The 22264-nt window shown below is 32.2% G+C and overlaps 1 protein-coding gene across 1 annotated transcript in view; it reads right to left on the bottom strand.

The window, feature by feature from the left end:
* Positions 1 to 8640, bottom strand: part of LOC130895393 (uncharacterized) — a 35074-nt gene extending 26434 nt beyond the window's left edge. Inside the window, exon 1 of the mRNA XM_057802642.1 lies at positions 8623 to 8640. The gene's annotated coding sequence lies outside the window, so the exon portion shown is untranslated. The remainder of the gene's footprint in view (positions 1 to 8622) is intronic.
* Positions 8641 to 22264: the final 13624 nt, after the last annotated feature.

The raw sequence follows: 22264 nt of genomic DNA on the forward strand, positions 1-22264 counted from the left end.
ATCAGTTCAATGCTTTCTCAATTGATAATGCTATGAATTGAGAATATTAAAATAGATTTTTTCTATTACTATGCGTAAAGTACGTTCCACAGACAAACTTTCGAGTGGGTAAAATTTTACTTTACGCACTATTGCGAGAAGAATCATATTTTTTAAGCACTAGTGTGTACAAAACGTATTATTAAGGTCTCCGTAGTGTAGTGGATAGACTACGAGGCTTATATGCTAGAAGTCCCAGGTTCAAGTCGCGCTGATGCAATTTTTTATTTTTCAACTTATGGAGTAATAATCATTTTTAACACAAATACGTATGTTGTTTTGTTAATTTGTTCTAATCCTGATTAAAATGTTCAAAATATTAATAAACGTATAATATATTTCGTAAAGAAAAATTACTATCGAACTTGTGTGTTTTGATAAAATTTTCGCTAGTAGAAAAAATATTGTAAACAAATCGTGAGTTAAGGCATTTTTTTGACTCATATGTTTGTTAATATTCACATTCGTCGACCAAAGGCTATTCACTTCTAACATAAATAACTACGTTATTAGCTATTTCCGACAGAATTATATGGAAACTGGATATTATACGAAAAAAATAAATATTGATAATTTTTTATCTAAATTTTGATTATATTTTACTATAACCACCTCGAAAAAAAAAATACAATACATCAAAATAATTCAAATTTGGAAACCAAAAGTGATAACCAATTAATTCCAACTTTATTTACGAGGAAGATCAAATTATGTTGATGTACAGGGGGTGTCTCTCAAGTAATATCGGTTTTCATATCTAAAATTTATATATATCGTAACTGATTGTATGAAGAGTAGAATTTCTTCATTTTCTTCTGATAATCTTCACTTTCTTCATTGACTATGTAGTAAGTTTTTTATAATAAATACTATAGATCGCGATAAACATGAAAATTGGGTATTATTGAAATATTATTCGAAACAAAAGTTCAAAACAGCCGTGATAGCTGAGAAAATATGTGAAAATTGAAAGAAAAGTCACAGTTAATGAGGAAACATCATACCAAACATCGTAATATCCAGAAAAAAATTATAACAAAAGTGGGTTCGTAAGTTTTAGGTCCACCAATAGAGGGCATATTTGAAAATATATAATTGAAAAAATCATCCGTGTGAGGTGAGGGAGAGTGAGTACGTCTATTAGGCTGGTTCTTCCAAACAGAGATTAAAAATTTATTTATTATAATCTTATCATTGCCGTTAGATGGCGTTATCAAAATGTGAATGATGCGATGAGGTGCTCGCTCCTTCCTTAACGATTACACGCCGCGTTTCACCCGGGATGTTCACGTGCTGATCACGAACTGATCTTTGTTTTAGTTTACTATTTTATTTTGATAAATAGACTTTAGACGTTTTTTGCTTTTTTAATTTTATATTATCAAACACGCCCCTTGATGGCAAAAGTAGTTTGGTTATAATCCTATTTATAGAAGTCTTTTTTTATCAAAATCTTGTTCTTGATACCTGAAGATAGGGTCTAATAAAAAAGCAATTCTCGACGAGCTGGTCAAGATATACAAATGTCTGGTTTTTCATACAGCTGCAGACAAGGCAAAAAATTCATAGTTGAGATAAACCCCTCGGACTGACCCAAGGAAACGTTGCAGCTAAGTAGAGGGTGGTAATAACTTAAATGGGGCTAATCGCAGTGTATATGAAAATCGATTATGACACAGGGCTGTTGGTTCTGTGGAATTAACAGATGGAGGAAAATCTTGGAGTTTGACCCAGTCCGTCTTCTTAGTAATAAGTGATAAATAATATTTATAATAAGATGAAATTGAATCAAAGAAATAAAAAAAATAGAGATTGATTTAAAATAAATGAGTATAACCAACTCGAAACAAAAAAACTTTAATAGCTTTTGTGGCTAAAAATATATACATACAACGACTTAAAATGATTTATAATGTTTGTGGTATTATCATAATTTGCGAATTTTAAAAAAGTTTTTTTGAAAACTAATCATTTTTGGCGAATAACAAATACTACTAATTATACGACAATAATTTGTTATATGATTGATATACAAAGCTTTTATACAAAAATATGCGTCAATCAACAACATTTTACATAATCTTTTTGTTAGATTACATTAAAATGATTATAATCATTGGATTAAAAAAATACGTGGTTTGGTAATTTGATAAAAAAAATGATACACACGAAAATATGGTAATTAGCATTAACAACAGGTTATAGACAAAGTAAAAATTACAAATACTATCTACGTAAATTATATACACTGCTCAACAAAAGCATCACGTTATTAAATATAATTGGGTGGTTCTGTTTAAAAAAATAAAGAAATTTGATATTTATGAAGTTAAACTTTGAACATTTTTTGTAGACACCCTGTATGAAATGAACAATTTCTCAATATAGATTCAAATACGTCTGACCTTGCTAAAAGCAACCGAATAGAAACCATTTGTATATCTTTAAGGGTATCCTCGTAAAAAAATATTTTAAAATTTTTTATAATAAAATTAAAAAGTTTTTAGACAAAAGTATACTATACTAAAATTTTACGTAGATTTAAAAATTTATTAATATACAGGGTGTTCTATTTAAAACAACAAAGTTACAGACGACTTTCGAGAGAACCGGAAATTTTCATGATTTTACTATAAGTATTTTGCTATATATACAGATAGTTTTAACCCGTCGTGGGACACCCTGTATAGTTTTGGCGCCATATATTATCATGATAACTATTATCGATGGAACGGATAATAAAAAGATTTGTCACTAATAAATGAAATAACTTTAACTAAGTTAATGGGCCTGTGATCCTCAACTAGGAGTAATTTTCTGCGAACATTTCTTATTAGGTCTTGGACGACTTAGGCATCTGCTTCGTGTATTTGTCTCAAAATTTTACACAGTAATTGCTTCTCATATTCAGCTTATCACCCTTATAATACAATTTTTGAAATAAAAGTGCCCAGTAATATTCATGTGGATTCTAGAGTGCGCTAATCCGTACTTAAAAGCTGCGTTGTCAGCTCTAGTTGAATTCATTGATGATGATTTCCTGACTTCCTCGGTCTTAAAGAATTATTTCCCTTCAAGCGATAAAAATAGATTTTTAACGACGGCAGATCAAGATTAGAAAAGACAACAGTAGTCTAGAAATAATCCTAAGCATACAACAGTGAATTGTAGAAGAATAAAGCAACTGCCAAAATAACACTTCACTAAAATACAATAGGAAGATGGTCTTAAGCTCCCTTGCAACATTTTCTCTTATTTGAGAACCCGAGAAAGGTTTTATTGAGTTTGTATATTGAATTCAGATCCAATTATGTCTGAAGCAAGGAAAAGAATCAGTTGGAGTCACAGCAGGATGATTATTCGATCATTTCTAGGTTAGAAATTTGTTCCAGCCTAGGTGATACGAGGATGGTCCCAGAAGTAACTGGCGTGACCTAGAGATAGCATTGTTTGCTTGAAAAATACAACTGCATTAAAAAGTACACAATCTATACAGCATCTGTTTCAAGTTTGAAGACCCCACGTTGTTTGGTATTTATTTGGCGCCATTATAGGTTTGAAACCATTGAAGGTTTTCATTGAATTTGTAAACATGGAAAAAAATCCCAAACAATATAAGAATTAAACAGAAGACAGGTCGTACGCCAGAAATGTTGAAGAAAATCCATTGGATGATCGTCGACTGAAAGTGTGCGAGCAGCAGACAACGTAGGGATTTGAAAAAATGCGGTGCTTGGCATATTAACTGAAAATTTGGACATGAGAGAGCTGTGTGCAAGATATTTCCATCGAGTGTTTGGTAACTTTTCACAGATATAAAACCGGAATTTTTGCACTGTTTCATAACCATACAAAAGAACAATCAAAACCAGCTCCAAAGAAAGCATCTACAGGCAAGGTAAGTTATTTGGGATGCGCGTGGGATAATTCTCATCGAATATATTGAAAAAGAAAAAACTATCAACGGCTAGTATTAAGCGAACGTATTGCAAAGTTTGAGCGAAGAAATCAAGTAAAAACTGTCGCATTTGGCTAAGAAGAAAGTGTTATTTCATAAAGACAATGCATGAGCTCACACATTCGTTTTTGCTAGTCCAAAATTAATTAATTAGAGTTTGATTTGCATCCTTTTCGTCAGATTTAGCCCCCTTGGATTATTTTCTGTTCCCAGAATTGAAAAAATGGCTCGGTGGTCAATAATGTCGGCGTATCGAACTTATTGAAGATCGCTGAGAAAAGTGAATGGATCTAAAAGGAGATTACGTTAAAAAATTAATATATTTTTTTCCAGAGTTTTTGAGTTTTGTTTGTTGAGCCAACTACTTACTCTGGGACCATTTTCGTAAATGAAGGACATTGTTTTTTTAATGGTATACACTGTATTCAATTATGTTTCTAAATTTATCCTTGATTAGCGAAATAGACATGTTTAGATATTTATCACGTCCAGGAGACATATAAATTACAGGTGTTTATATAAACACGTGTAAAAATAACTATATTATGAAATAATTAATTGCATTGAAACCAGTATAGTTAATATTTGAATAGTAGCATGGACAAAAACCGTGCAGGTATAACTTAAAAAAATCGTCAGATTAAATTACTTTGATAAGTGAAACATATAAATGACATTCTTCTTTTCCAGACTCATAAATAAACATTTTAATAAAATAATCAGTGACGTATCCTAATATAGAGAGTATCTTTAACTATATTATAAATATATAATGGGGTCCAAGATTACGGCTAAAATAATACAAAACAATCTAACTATCGACTTTGATTGGTGCGAATCTGCTAGAATTAGTTTGATCCAATTAGAAAATTCTTCAAATTATGGATGGTAAAACTTGTTCATTTTTCTATTTTCTTCAATAAAGCTCGACCCCAGGCCCTCAGGACTTTTAAGTGGCCCGCGCAAGTGTGGTTTAAAAATACGCACCAAATTTAAAATCCCGCGGCGCACGGTACATCCCGATTCAAACTTTAAGACCTCTCTGAAGTTAACTGTCAGTTCGCTACTTGAACTGCAAAATCACGATACGTTGAAAAACCTTTTTGCTAACAAATTGTCTTCAAAAGTACAAAATTCTTCATTAGATTTTGCAGATTTCTGGAAATTGGTACCAAAAGGAGAATTTCCAGCAATAACTGACCTGGCGATACAGTTTTTAAGTAGTTTTGGATCAACATATGTATGTGAAAAGGTTTTTGACAGATCTTAATTATGTAAAAAATAAATACCGCATATTCTTAACTGAGTAGCTTTGTTACTGTCAACGTCGGATTTGTCTTATGCCTTATTAAAAGTAAATGCTTGTCGATGTCCTTTTTTTATATTTTTTATATAATAAAAGTGAAAGACAAGAAACTTTGAATTTCAAAGGCTCTCTTAATATCTTAAAATTCAAAAAATCGTAAAAATTCTTGGCAAGATTTCAAGATATGAAAGATGGTTGAAACAAATCCTTGGGACAACTATAGTTTTTTGTTATTGAAACGGGACGTACATTTACAAATTGCTCAACATATAATAAATCGCCATTGAATAAAGTTAATCAATCACATTGCCAGTTATTAAGCACTCGTGTTGACAAGAATTATTTAGTAATTTACTGTTTATTTGTAAACACGGTATGGCGGGAAATATTTGTATTGAACATCGTACCAACCAATAATAAAAAAAGCTCAGAAATTGCAAACTTTTGACTTGACTTTTGCCCACCTAAGTTATTGGTTTTGACGTGTGTGCGTCCCGAACTATAATCGTAAGTCAAGTTACATACAAAATTGTTTCCATTTTCTGAAAAATCTTCACAGAGACTCGCTTATTCGATTGTAAATCACATAATAAGTGTCCAAAATGGCTGGAATTTTATTGAAAATCTCTAACGAATCTGACATTTTCAGTATAAGGTGTGTGAAAGACAAATTTCAACCTTGCAGTCAAAAAATTTATTAGAAAATTAAGTTTAAATTTTTCGAAGTAGTTTCTTTATCAGTTACAATTATTTCATATGTTCAATAATTACAATAAATGTTGTTTGTAGATAATTTAACATTGATACACAATTTTAATTGGAAATTCTGGTATTGTTAATGATCACAACATTGTAATTATAAGTTATTTCCAGATACATTGGAAATGTGTTACCGATTGTTATCAATTGCGATTCATTACTATTGTAATGTTTTTCTCATATATTTATAATGGTTCTATCTATTTTTTACTCACTCAATATCTTTAAAAACTTAAGCTAGATTCAACTAACTTAAACAATAATCAATTATTCACTAATACTTAACTAACTTATATAATTTATTTAAATTGAACGGTTAGTTTTTGTCTGTCGATCCATTCACTATTCATTATAAACTCGTTTCTCAAAAATTCTAAAGAATAAACGAACAAAACATATAAATGAAAAGACTTTTATAGTTTACTAGAAAATTAGTTCTAAAAAAATAACATAATTAACTTGCCGCTGATTATAAAAAACGCCGGAGGCGCCGCGAATTTGCCAAATTTTAAAATTATATAAATTATAACTACACAGAACCGGTTCCACGGTCTATGTCCTGGACTTGTTCGTATTACTATGGCTTCTGGATCAAATCTTTCTCTTACTAGTACCACTTTTAGTCTTTCTACTAATTCGCTTTTCTTACCGGATGTTTCCAGCTCGCAAACAAAACAAATAAATAAAAAAACCTTACTAGAAAATTAGTTCTAAGAAAATAACATAATTAACTGGCCGCTGTTTATAAAAAACGTCAGAGGAGCCGCGAATTTCCCAAATTTTAAAATTATATAAATTATAACTACACAGAACCGGTTCCACGGTCTATGTCCTGGACTTGTTCGTATTACTATGGCTTCTGGATCAAATCTGTCTCTTACTAGTACCACTTTTAGTCTTTCTACTAATTCGCTTTTCTTACCGGATGTTTCCAGCTCGCAAACAAAACAAATAAATAAAAAAACCTTACTAGAAAATTAGTTCTAAGAAAATAACATAATTAACTGGCCGTTGTTTATAAAAAACGTCAGAGGAGCCGCGAATTTCCCAAATTTTAAAATTATATAAATTATAACTACACAGAACCGGTTCCACGGTCTATGTCCTGGATTTGTTCGTATTACTATGGCTTCTGGATCAAATCTGTCTCTTACTAGTACCACTTTCAGTCTTTCTACTAATTCGCTTTTCTTACCGGATGTTTCCAGCTCGCAAACAAAACAAATAAATAAAAAAACCTTACTAGAAAATTAGTTCTAAGAAAATAACATAATTAACTGGCCGTTGTTTATAAAAAACGTCAGAGGAGCCGCGAATTTCCCAAATTTTAAAATTATATAAATTATAACTACACAGAACCGGTTCCACGGTCTATGTCCTGGATTTGTTCGTATTACTATGGCTTCTGGATCAAATCTGTCTCTTACTAGTACCACTTTTAGTCTTTCTACTAATTCGCTTTTCTTACCGGATGTTTCCAGCTCGCAAACAAAACAAATAAATAAAAAAACCTTACTAGAAAATTAGTTCTAAGAAAATAACATAATTAACTGGCCGTTGTTTATAAAAAACGTCAGAGGAGCCGCGAATTTCCCAAATTTTAAAATTATATAAATTATAACTACACAGAACCGGTTCCACGGTCTATGTCCTGGATTTGTTCGTATTACTATGGCTTCTGGATCAAATCTGTCTCTTACTAGTATCACTTTTAGTCTTTCTACTAATTCGCTTTTCTTACCGGATGTTTCCAGCTCGCAAACAAAACAAATAAATAAAAAAACCTTACTAGAAAATTAGTTCTAAGAAAATAACATAATTAACTGGCCGCTGTTTATAAAAAACGTCAGAGGAGCCGCGAATTTCCCAAATTTTAAAATTATATAAATTATAACTACACAGAACCGGTTCCACGGTCTATGTCCTGGACTTGTTCGTATTACTATGGCTTCTGGATCAAATCTGTCTCTTACTAGTACCACTTTTAGTCTTTCTACTAATTCGCTTTTCTTACCGGATGTTTCCAGCTCGCAAACAAAACAAATAAATAAAAAAACCTTACTAGAAAATTAGTTCTAAGAAAATAACATAATTAACTGGCCGTTGTTTATAAAAAACGTCAGAGGAGCCGCGAATTTCCCAAATTTTAAAATTATATAAATTATAACTACACAGAACCGGTTCCACGGTCTATGTCCTGGACTTGTTCGTATTACTATGGCTTCTGGATCAAATCTGTCTCTTAACAGTACCACTTTAAGTCTTTCTACTAATTCGCTTTTCTTACCGGATGTTTCCAGCTCGCAAACAAAACAAATAAATAAAAAAACCTTACTAGAAAATTAGTTCTAAGAAAATAACATAATTAACTGGCCGCTGTTTATAAAAAACGTCAGAGGAGCCGCGAATTTCCCAAATTTTAAAATTATATAAATTATAACTACACAGAACCGGTTCCACGGTCTATGTCCTGGACTTGTTCGTATTACTATGGCTTCTGGATCAAATCTGTCTCTTACCAGTACTACTTTGAGTCTTTCTACTAATTCGCTCTTCTTACCAGAAATTCCCAGCTCACGATTTTCCAGTTCCGCTTTCAGTTCCGTCAATTTTAGGCTACCAGGTCTCTGAGCCATGTTTTTGTCTCTATTTGTCCACAATACCCCGCATCTGGAACCAATTTAATGTTTTTATTATTTATTTATATTAATTCTAGCGGTGGGGTGAATTTATACCCAACGTCTTTTACTCAATTTACTACACCAACACTAGACTTGAGTAACTTATACAATAATTAATTATTCACTCATACTTAACTAGCTTATTTAATTTATTCAAATTGACTGGTTTGTTTTCTATGTCGTTCCATTCACTATTCATTATAAACTCGTTTATATATCGAAAAAGTATTTCTAAAAAAATCTAGAAAATAAAAAAAAAAAAGAAACAAATAAATAAAACGACTTTTCTAGAAATTAGATCTAAAAACTACTAACATAATTAACTATAATTTATTTAAATTCACCGGTTGGTTTTCTATGTCGTACGGTTCACTTGCACTCAAACTATTCATTATAAACTGAACTAATACCGCTAACAAAACTTTTATATATCCAAAACGAAATTCTCAAGAATTCTAGAAATTAGTTGCTCGTCGCTGTTTATAAAAAGTATATCAAACGTGCAGCGACTTCGTAGAATTTTAGGATTCCTTTATAACCGGGCAGGATCGGCTTCACGGCCGTCGTGTACTTGTTCGTAACACTATGTGGCTAAGAAATATATAGGATCTTTTGAATTCATATTTGATTCCTCTCAGCAATAATTTCTCAAAATTGATTAAGCAAAAACAATCAAAAAAAGTGTTTGTCATGATTTTTGAATTCATTGCTGTCATTTTGTGAGTTCTATACATTTATAAGGACATTTTTGTTAATTTGTCAATTGTGTCTTAGAAGAAATATCATCTAAATTGAATACTTGAAACTGTTCGAAAGCTAATGAGTATACAGAGTAAAGTAATCAAAATTTTCCAAAATTGGAAATAGATATTTATTATACAATTTTTATAAGACACTATTCAGTCGCTCTACATTTCATTTTTTTGTCCTTTTTTATATTTTTGTTTGAATATAGGAGGTAACCTTGATAAACAAACAAAATGAACGATTGAAAGTTCTAAATGTTGTTTTGTTGACACGTCAAATATAAAATAATTCATTCAGTTTTTCTTGAACATACAAGAAAATAAGTTACTTGAAGTGTCAATAATTCGTTTCCAAAAAATGTGCACACATTAACATATTACGCTGTATTATTTTTGAATTCTAAGTAACGATAAGGATCATCCTCCTTTTGGTCCACATACTCGAAATTGAAGGCCTACTTGCGTGTAGATATTACGAAAATGCCACGTTTAATTGCCTAATATCTAAAATTCTCAGATTCTGAGCTTTATACTGGTCATTGTTTCCGGCTGGCCATTTGGTGAATGCAAGCGGTAACTTGGTTATAATAAAACGACATGGAAGCTGGAGGTTCTCATTTGATGAGGGCTACATTGGTAATTCTATAAAGAAAATAATGGGAGTAGCTCAAATGTTTTCGTCAGAAATATTTGACCTAAAAAAATACCCTAATTTACACCATATCCGTCAGTATTGGGTGATTTTTTCTTCAAGTTAAAAGAGAGGTAGAGAAAGGATTTCTGCTCAGGATAGTATCACTTTCCAATCCTGCTGAAGCATCCCCAAGAAAATAATTCTCTTTTGATAAACATCATTTTAAAACAATAATTTTGAATATGATGGCAACATTACTCAGCAGGTTTCAGGAATATGAAAACAGCCGAGCAACTTTACAATTTGTCAAAAATCCTCTGAATTCTACAAGAACCGAGTTGAAATTTCCTCCTTTTGAAATTGACATCGGTAGCTTTGAATTACATTACTTTACTTTAAATACAAATGCTTTGCGTTGAGTTGATTCGCAACACAAATGGTTTGCTCCGAATGACCTGGAGAAGGAAGAGTGTTCTTTCCCTTTTCGGCTCTAAATATATGCAAACAATCTTTTTAAAGCATTAACTCTATTTAGTGAAGACTGAGAAGGTCTTACTGATGAGGACTTGCAATCATGCCATTAAAAACAAGATCCAAACTTAACAAGGAGATATAAACACAAATTTGGCTTTCACTTCTTTGAAATTGTAATGTTCATATTTTGGCTCTTTGTCTAATAAGTTTACCGACACTGGTATAGTTTAAGATGGGGGATGATGGCACGCCAAAAATGAAGGACAATTACGAGGTAGAATTTTTAGACAAATAAGTGAAATATTTATTCAAGTAGTTCAAGATCAAATGAGCTCAGTGGAGCACCGACGATACCTTTTATTTTGAGTTATTAATTTTGTTACTAAGAGCTTAATTATAGGAAATAAACGTGGATTATTGAAATTATATTGGAGTGGAGGCCAAGAATGGATAAGAGAAGTAGAGGCAGGCCGCCAACAAGATGGAATGACGATGTAAAGAAAATTGTAGGAAATTGGATACATACAGCTCAAGATAGAGATAGATGGTTTAAACTAGAGGAGGCCTATATCCAGCAGTGGATGGAAGATGGCTGATAGATGATGATTGAAATTATTAAAAAGACAAATGAACGGTTAGAAAAAATTGCAAAGGAAAAGAAACCAGACACAACTCGACCTCCTGGACGATCACCTATAAGGTGGTATGAAAGCTAGTCCTCAGCATACCAACTACTCCTGACAAACCCTTGATGAAAATACAGGACCTAGTCCTAACGTAAGAAGAAGAGAAGAAGAAGATTAAAAAAACAGTGAAGCAATTGCAAATTTCATAGATTCAACATGTCTTAAGAAGTTACGACAAGTTTAGGCATATGAGTTTTGACATATGAACACCGACAATTCTTATAATACAGTTGAAATCATTTTGAAGGCATTTAAAGTTAAGTTTTCCGTCATACGTTGATTTAGTTGAATGGTATGCTTAAGAAAGACCACGACGCCGACGTTTTGAATATTAAAACAATTACCATTACCATTGCTAATTCTTCTTAGATTGGTGTACCTTCGTAAACAACAATTTGATAAAGTGCAAAACTTGTATACATTGTTTTTTTTTTGAATCTATAATTATTCGTCGAAACACACTTTTTCTATTAGACCAGGGTCGATAATTTCTGAAACCAAAAAAATAATAGTTGGGTGAAACCCATTGGAAAAGGAAAAAAATACGATAAAAATGAAAGGAAAAATAATTTACGGGCGAAGGGTGTTAGTGTTCAAGGGTAAGAAATGGTTTATATCACTTTCCGACAACAAAGTACTAAGAAGAAAAGTTAAATGACGAAGTTATAGGTAAAGAAAAGTTCTATTACTTTTATATTCATACTTTTTTCACATAACCTCAAAATTTATTTAGAAAATCCAAAAAAATCAAGTTTATTTATTAACCTTTTTATGTCTCAAACTAATTGTTTTTTATTTCATTTGAAATATTAAGTTTTTCATTTTATTTTGACTTTATATCGGAAAAGTACCCTAATTTTCAATAGAAAATTCTCCCGTCAAAATATTAGCCTTTTTTAAAAGTCGTTGAGTTTTAGTTCGCCGAAATCTCTTCTTATGGATGGTGTGAAAAGTATTACCATCACCATGGTATATTTTGTGAGAAATGGCAAAAAAAACTCGCATCGGAAAATTATATTTAATAATCATGTACAATCTCTTACTATTTTTTTCAAAATTTTGAACTTTAAAATCACGAAAAATATGAGTTTCCATGTTAGGGTACTTGTCGATTTTAAGATGAAAAAATAAATCGAATAAATTACAGTGTGTTTAGAACATAAAAAAAGGGAATTCTCACCAAATTTTGTGAAAAAAAAAGTTTTTTGTGAAAGATAAAAATAAAACAAAATAAACTTGGTTATTTAAATGTTTCATATGAGTTTTGAGGTTATGTGAAAAAAGTGTGAGTACAAAAGTTGTAGATCTTTTTATTATCTACAATTTTACTATTCAACTTTTTTTCATAGAACTTGTAATTTTGCCAGAAATCGAGATAAATGGTTTTTTACCCTTAAAAACTCACCCTCTTCCATTTCTCGACTTTTTTCTCTCGGTTTTATCATATTTTTCTCATTTTCCAATGCGTTTCATCCTACTATTATTTTTTTTTTACCTTTAATCATTTTAGAAGGCTTCTACCCTGGTCTATACGAGTATGTAAATGTCGAAATTGAATAGTTTGTTTTATTTTATAGTTTGACGTATTAGTGACGTCTAATTGTAGTTTCAATGAAATTGTTGATTCAACAAACATAAAAATAAAATTTATCTCCTCCTTAAGTTGTGAACAACGCATTTTGACACTATTTTCAAGGTCAAAACTAACAACCAACAAAAAAATAGCGATTGCCCGTGACGACGGATTTTAAATCAACTTAACACCCTAGGTTAGTAATGATATATGTCGTAAAAAACATCGTAAGTTAACTTATCACTATTGGGTGGTGATAATTTATGCAATTTAAAACGAGTATCTTATTTACTTGAAAAATACCCTAGATTCTTCAAATTTCAACTACAAACATAAGAAATGCCCTTAATTTGTTATTTTATCATTTTATCAACAACATATGATCTATATATAAATATATATATGTATGTATATATATAAGAGCGATTTCTTATTGGGAACGTGGCAATGAAACACCAAAGTGGACTAACTTTAATATATTTTCCGAGTTTCCGAATACTTATGTATACATCGTTTGGGACTGGAATTATGGTCAACTACAATTTAATAAATAATAAAATCTCTACTTACAATAATTAATCAAGATTTTCGATGGTTTTTAATCGTATTCTAGTAACAAATTTTAAAATTATATATATAAATGAATAGCTGTTCGTTAGCTTCGCTAAAGCTCGAGAACGGCTATACAGATTTGTGGAAGTCCTGAGAAGGTTTATGAGGTAAATGAATATGAAATGCTTGGAATTGAATATAAAAAAAAACAATTTTGTCTGATGTTTTGTCACAAATTGAATTTCTGAACGCAACCATAATATTTGACATTCGACAACCATCCTTTTTGTCGATGGATACATCAGACAAAGAGTGCATCCTTCTATCTTTGTGAAGATTATCGCTACGTGCGCGATAACTTTCTTCACATCGATGATCCTTTGTGATAGTGACGCTTCACTGCCAACATGTGAGTATTTTTGCAAATGAGATCGCGAAGCAGTTGTTAGAAATTGGAAATAATAAACTCGCAGCGGACACCTCGATCAGATTCATTCCATTACCCACAGATTTCTGTGACATCACAGACTTAAAAGAGAAAATTATTCAGCGCGTTTTCCCAGATATAACGCAATAGTTCATTAATCATAACTGGCTGGGCGAACGAGCAATATTGGTGGCGAAAAATAAAGATGTCGAGGATCTCAATGCGACCATTTAGAGTTTTCTTCCGAGGAAGTTGGTTTCCTTCAAACCAGTCGATACCGTTATGAACCTGAATGACTTAGTGAACTATCTCACGGAGTTTTTAAATTCACTGAAATTGCCTGGATTACCACCTCACAATTTGCAGTTAAAAGTAGGATCAGTTGTCATCATACAATACAAATACCAAGTAGAGGATGTTTTGATCCCGCGTATATCGGTGATTCCATCGGATTTACCATTCGATTTTAAACGTTCAAAATTTCCGGTACGTCTGGCCTTTGCCATGACCATAAATAAATCGCAAGGCAAGTCGCTGGAAATTTGCGGAATGAACTTGGAGTTTCCCTGTTTCGTGCATGGACAATTATACATCGAGTTAAACTGCCTGTGGCAGGCGGTAGGCTCCGCGTAGATACCCGGACGCAGTTATCTGCATCTGAATCAAAGATCCTCAATGATTGAAGAAAATGAACTGAGGCAACTCATAAAGAACCCGAGGTTCGCTAATGCCCAGAAAAAAAAGCTCGCAGGGTAATCACGGAAGCACTTGAGTGGCGCTCTAAGCAAAGATCAGTTTCAAAAGTCCTCCGGGGGTCTGTAGTGTCGTGAGGGATCTTTTTTTTATAAGAAAGCATTTGAAATTACACTCAGATTCCAATTATATCTTGCAAGATATAAATTATTTGTTTATTTTATAGAACATTATTATATTTTTTGGCTCTAGGGGTCTGGCTCCGGCCGTCCCCCCTTTCGGAGCGCCACCACGTATTGGTTTAGGTTTTTTCAAAAATTAATAATTTTTTTTTAAATTATAGATGTAAAGGAATATTCTGCTTTTAGTTAAAATGGTTTTTCATTATATGTTATGAAACTTCACTGTTATGTTATTAACAACGACAGTTATTGTAGTTTTATGTCTTTATTTATTATTACCAGGTTATAATGAGAAATAGTAATTCTCATCAATCATGGAAAAAAACAACAGAAAAAAACCAGCCTCCTTCTCTTCTTTTTTACATTGCGTCTCAAAATAGACAAACATGAAGCATAAAAAAGTGAAGATTTAAATCCTTATATCTTGACGTTTATTTACTGTGTTTCGTTAATAATTTCTTCCTGAAACCGACCATTCAAATTTCTTAACTGAACAATTAAATTTTTTAATATTAAAAATTATGTTACATAGGGGAGCCTTAATAATTTTAGACGAGCTTGGGTCGGGTATGGCACAAAAAAGATTGGGAAACACAGCGCGTTCGAGTGAATCTTTTTCAGGCCTAATTGTCGCGGTTTAAACTCGATTTATACCTGTTGATGGAACCTGGATTTACCACTACACTCATAAAACAAAAATACGGTGAATTGCAGAAGGCGCTTCGGGTAATGCCCGCCTCTACGGCCAGAAAAGTACAAGCGACTGTTTTTTTGGTCATGGGACTTTATCCATCGACTGTCACCCAACCACTTTTTTCTGTTTCCTAAACTTAATGTTATGCCAGAAATTCAGAGATTCTCAGATGAGTATGTCACCAAATATATAAACACCTGTTTCAACTGTTATTTTCAGTATTTCAAGTTCGAAAATGATTAAACGAGATTAAGTTTATTGAACTCCAAATTCTGTCGCGAGATTCAGCAACAAACAAACGAAAAAAGTGATAAAGATAGAAAACACATGGAATCAATCTTTTAAAGTAGATTCCAAATAATAATCACTTAATAAGTCGTGTGACTAACCAAGAAAAACATTTTTTTGCCAAAAATCGATTTTATCGGTCAATGTAATCTCTTCCATGAGCAATACAATCATTCCAACGCTTTTCTATCTTCTCGATGCCATGTTTGTAGAAGGATTTGTCTTTTGCCTCAAAATAGGCTCCAGTTTCAGCAACTGCTTCTTCTTTTCAGCTGAATTTCTTACTGGTGAGCATTTTTTTGAGATCAACGAATAGTCAGTAGTCACTGGGCGCCAGATCTGGACTTTACGGTTGATGAGGAAGCTTCGTTCAATTTAACCATCGTCTTATGAATCAATGCATCATCTAGGTGAAACTGCCGTTTTTCTGGCCGTTTTTGCTTGATTCTTGCATTCAGGATATCCAACAACTCCATGTTGTATTCGCTATTGATTGTCTCTTCCTTTTGAAGATAGTCGATGAACAATATTCCATGCGCATCCCAAAATACTGAGGCCATAACATTCCCAGCAAATTGTCAAGCCTTCGAACGTTTTGGAAGTGATTCACCTGCTGCAGTCCACTCAGATGATAATCGTTTTGATTCCGGAATAAAGTTAGTGCCATGGTCTAATGTTTATGAATAATTGCAAACACACTGCGTTCTAATATCGATATTTGCGAAAAATATCTAATACGATATTTTTTGATGTTTTCTAGAATAAGCACCTCAATTGGACGAGCAAAATGTTCGCCATCATTGGTGTCTGTATTACCATGTTTAAATTCATTAAACCAATAAAAAAATTTTTTTTGGATAGAGCAGAGTCTGGATAACACTTTTGAAGTCATTGCTGAGCTTGTGCTAATAAATTTACATACTAAATTGTTCTAAATCCATTGTTTTGAAAATAACAAAAGTAGCTACACTTAGATGGCAGCCATATTTTTCTGACTCATCGAAATATCATGAAATTTTATATAAAATGTTTTGTAAGTTGGTACCTCCTAAAAGTCATATAAATTTGACAATGACAGCGCCATTTTTGTGTCAGTCAGACAAATTGAGTGATGTAATAACAATATTCATTAACACACTATGATGCATATAATTTTCATATTAAATGGAAATAACCTTGTGGATTTCCCATTCGATTGGAATTATTGTAACTAAATTATATTATTTAACGCTTTCGTATTATTTTCCGGTCAATATTCGGATTTTTTTATGTTGTTTGTTTGTACTACAAGCTAATAATTTTGCCAGGAACACCACGCGTCGATTTTATAGTTAATCGAAAAGTAAACATATAAAAAAAAGTGTTAAAAACATTACTTCTTTCTGATTATAATTCCAAGAATAATGAAATAATATCTTAATACTATTTGGTAACTTTTAACGAATCACTGTTATAATTCACGGTTTCAAACATTTTTTTAATTGGATTGGCTACTATATTGTTTATTTTGAAAACTAATAAATTAACCAATTGATTGAATGGGACGTGTAAACGTAAACAACGGATATTTTGGAAATATGCCTGGAGGTATAATTATTTTTTATAAGTTTTGATAATGGTTTTTCCTAACGGTGTTTTATACTAGCAGCCAAAAACTTCATAATGCGTAGATATAATTAAAGATGGAAGATCTAAAAGAAGAAGAAATCACTTATTGTTAATCAATTTGTAAGAATGGAAATACCAAACAATTTACGATATCCGTCGACGTGTTGAACAGGTATATCGAATAAAAGAAAGGTAGGATCAGGCAGGAAAGCAAAAAAAAACACCAAAGAAGAAGAGAAAAGTTTTGGTTAAAGCAGCTCACGGAAAATTGAGTCAGTTTGCAAAAATTTGAGAGAGGATTCTAAAGCATTTGTTCCCAAACTATTTTGTTTCATAGATCACTTTTTCAGGATCCGGTGTTACATTACCATCAATTAGATCTATCTATGGAAATATGCGTAATGGCTGAGTTTCAACAGATTTTCGATTGAATTTTAATTGATTGTGCTGTGAGTGGATATCAAAATCAAATAAGCAAACTTGGATAATACGTATGAGAAGTTGAATCGTCTAGTTGAATAGATAAATGAGTTGTTTGCGGATAATCACAGAAGAAACTTTCAACATCAGAACTCAATTCATCAATATGTCTTTGTTCAGTGCTGCTTCCCAAAGGAATTATTTTGAGTAAGTCCAATGAAGATTGAGCAGAACAGCACCTCTTCCACAGCAGGTAAAATTAACTGTTCGCCAATGGTATGCGGTTTTCCAGATTTTGATATAAGCAAACTTACTGTGCACTGTGGGTCTCCTTTCAAATTTTTCCTTCAATGCTTGGAAATATTTCGAATCTTTACCTATTTTATCAGGATGACACCTTCTTAGATGATCTTCCAGCTTTGATGGTTTCATAGAGTCATTGCTCAAAACTTTGTTGCATAAAAGGCATGTGGACGTTTGTCTATATATATTGTGATAAATGATGTATTTGTATAGCAGGTTGGTTGGAGGATATTCCTATGCATTAGAGCAGTATTTAGCTCATAATGGTCATTTCTAATTAACCTAACCTAACCTAGCCCTCAAGATCAGGAAGCAGACATCGTGCACAGATATCTATTGATGAAGATGGTAAAACAAGCTTAATTCCAAATTTTCAAACAAATCGATGCTGTTCTAAAAAGTATCGAGGCTGAAAATTATTGATGACCTTTTAATTTTGATACAGCTCTCCATCGTGCTATTTCCGATCCTTTCATTCATTCGCTGTATTGTTTTCCCTTTTGTTTCTCATTCCTTTATTTCTTGTTGTAGCCAACTTTTCCTGGTTCTCCCCTTTTTCTTTTCTTATTTCTTTTTGCTTCTGTCACTTTTCTTATCAAGCAGATAATATATATCTATTGATGGAGATGTTAAAACAAGTTTGATTCCAAATTTTCATACAAATCAATGTTGTTCAAAAAGAATTTGGAGGTAGTACCCTATTTTTACCATTGGCGAAGAGACTATGAATGACATTTTGATCTTGATACAGCTAACTCGTTAACTATAATTTTCTTTTTCATCTTTAGAATCCTTTTTTGCACTCTTTCCGATCCTTTGGTACCTCGTACATTTGCCGTATTGTTTCTTCTTTTGTTTCTTTTTCCTTGGCTTCTTGTTCAAGTTCTAGTTCTGGGTCTTCTTTTTCTTCTTTACTCATTTCTCTTTGCTTCAGTTATTTTTATTATAGAACATATATATCTATCGATGAAGATGGTGAAACAAGATTACTTCCAAATCTTTATACAAATCGATTTTGTTCAAAAAAAGTCTCGTAGCCAAGTTTTCCTGGGTCTTCCTTTTCTTCTTTACTTATTTCTTTTTTTTCCGTCCCTTTTTTTATTGAGCATATAAATAAGCTCTTCTTACTCTGTTTTCATATTTATCTTCATTTTTCCGTCTTCTGTTAAAGTGATTGACTCCCAGGTATTCAAATGTGGTCACTCTATCCATTTTTGTCTTTTCGTTATTAAATTTTCCCCATGTTCATTTTTTATTTACTACCATCCTTTTGCATTTATTGATATTCATTTCCATCCTCGGCTCCTCGATTGTTTCTATTCACGAGTCTACTTTTTCTTCTATTTTTTTTTAAATGTATCTAAATCTTCTCTCCTAATTTATCGCAAATCTAAATAGAAGAGGACTAAGACTAACACCTATCTCCATTCCATACACCATCCAAATTCATTTGAGCTTTTCCTCAAACATTTTAACTGTCATCTTGTCTTGTCTTGTCATTTAGTCCTAACCTAACCTAACCTAACCTAACCTAACCTAATTGTTAACTATTTTTCTATTCACTCAGTTGAATGCAGATTTCAAATCGATGAATGTAATATGTAATTCAATCAAAAATATTTTTTATGTAGTGGTTTGAATTGATTTTCGTCCTAGTTTCTGGGTATTTTATTTGTGCTTTAAGCTGAATGGTATACCTACAATTAAAATCGCAATTTTAAAATGTTCATGACTTAATTTTTATTTTGTGAAGATACCATCCATATAGGAGATTATAATGATTTTATGGAGACATTTTAAAACCTTTTCACGTAATTGACATGATGATAACTGTCTATTTTTTATAGATATTAAATCTCGAAACATAGAAAATTGAACATCAGTTGTAAAAATTTTAATTATGTGTTGAATAAAAGAAATTGCTCAGCTACTTAATGAGTAATTTGATGTAGTGTTTTCTTAATTGAACATAATAACACGTTTTGTTCTTGGAAGTAACAGACGCAAATTAAATCAATTTTAGTGGATGAACAAGGAAAAGGCGTATTGTATAGTTCACTGTAATCAATGAAATATATTTCCGCGTCATATTTTCGAAATAATATGTTTTTATTTCTGATGACATTTTTTTGATGTTACCGCTTAGTATATATCATGAAATACTAGGGCTAAGCTCATATAGTTCTTCCAATATCAATTGCAGACGGCAGTTATACGAGGAGCAATCAATATTTCATAAATATGCACGGCACTCATACCAAATTAAGAAACGAAAACATCGAATCGTTAACATAAAGGCATTTCTATTGGCCGAAGCTATCGGAAGGCGTATGTACACAACTTCTTCGAAATATTCCTGCCAGATTATTATAGTTATAGTCATTATTATAGTTGTTACTATATTATTAAAGTATTTTTAAAAATACTTTAATTGTCGGCAAGGGTTTTTATATGAGTTTTTATAATCTGCAATTGATATTGGATGAACTGTACCTTTACTCTAGCCCTAAACCTTTTATGAATCAAAACAATTATCTACAGGGTGTTTCGGTACTTGTTGCAAAAGATTTGGGAGTGAGTAGACGACGTGGAAATAATGCTGTGACATAGAAAACATTTTCTCATACGACCCCTCGTTTCTGATTCATAGACATTTAAAGTTGCGAAAAAAGGACTAAAGTACTCGATAAAATTCATGGTTTCAGGTAGTAGTGTAGAATTATTTATTCCGTCAAACACACTAAATGGACATAAATAAATTAAGAAACGAGGGGTCGGATAAGAAAATTTCTTTTATCACTGTATCATTTTCACGTCATCTACTCACTCCAGAATTTTTTGCATAAGTCCAAAAATAGTAAAAAAGCGGAGATTGAAGATTCTGCAGTTTTTTCTGAATCATGATCAAGTTAAGTAGTAAATTGGTTACGATAATCGTATGATATCTCTTAATAGTTATTAATAATTCTATTAGACAGTTCAAATAAGTTTCATAGGTCTTATTATTTACTTTTCTTGAGGATCTCGGCAATAAATTTGAAGAGGCAACTTCATCAACTTCTTTAATTTCTGGTGGTGTTAGAGGAAAGTCATTTTCGTTGTCGCCAAACAGTGCTATGGTTCTGGTTGTGGCCAACTCCATCGTTACCTGCAATTCGACTTTCAGGCGATCTTTAGATGACCAGAAACTTTGGACTGCTTAGAGCATTAAAGGAAAGTCGCTAGCTTGACTTTGTTTCACCAAAAACAACGGAGGAAAAGTGATCTGAAACCTATTTTTGACAGTACAAATATCAGATTAAGATAAAGTTTCATAACAACCCCTCTCGATTGAAGGCATTGAAGATTTGTAATGAAATAGAATCATTCAATACCATTAACTTACTGTACGATCTAATTTGAATGATATTCATATTAATTTTCTTTTGACAAAGTTTTTCACATGACAATGCCTTTGTAAACAGATCTGCTGATTGATGATTTCCATTCCGAGCCCGTTCAGGCGTTCTACCCAACCGATTTGCTTAATTTTTTTTTCAATGAAAGGTATTGATGCACAGATCAGCCATCAACCATCGGATTTCATCTAATTTTCACCATTCTCAAGATAGAGACTTCGTTTTGGTTTAAGAACACTCGCTGAAACACCTTCTTTCTTTTGAGTTTTTGAACACATAAATCGGTTGAGTTGGAGAAGAGCTAGACGCGGACATTCAATGTGGAGTTATGGATTTTTGTAGGTTTTTGGCAATTTTTCTACATTCAAAGATCTATATCTCAGGTTCTAATATAGCTACAGAGTTCGTTCTTTTCTATTCTAATGATTTCTGATAATTATTTAATGGATTCGATGCGAGCGAAGCCGCGGGTAAAAGCTAGTTTATTGCTTAAATGCTTCGCTATTACCGTTTAAGTCACTGTCCAGTCCTTTGATGTACAACAAACACTTGCAGTTGCTGCAACATGTTCTGCCTCAACCGTTGTCAAGTGCTACACATGCTTGCTCCCTCGAAAACCAAGCAACTACACAGCTATTGCATAATGTAACGGAGCCTGAAGCACTTTTCCTGTCTCTATTGTACCCAGCCCAGTCGGCATCTGAAGAAATTTCTTCCTTCAATTAAAAACCTTTTACTACAAGCCACGCCTTTTTATAGTCTTTCTCTTTAGTTTTAAACACCCATTTTGTTTCAATCGCATTCAAATCTGCCTCAGTCCATAAGTCCATTTACTTCAAAGCT

The sequence above is a fragment of the Diorhabda carinulata genome, chromosome 6 (genome assembly GCF_026250575.1).
Source record: "Diorhabda carinulata isolate Delta chromosome 6, icDioCari1.1, whole genome shotgun sequence".
Lineage (NCBI taxonomy): Eukaryota > Metazoa > Arthropoda > Insecta > Coleoptera > Chrysomelidae > Diorhabda > Diorhabda carinulata.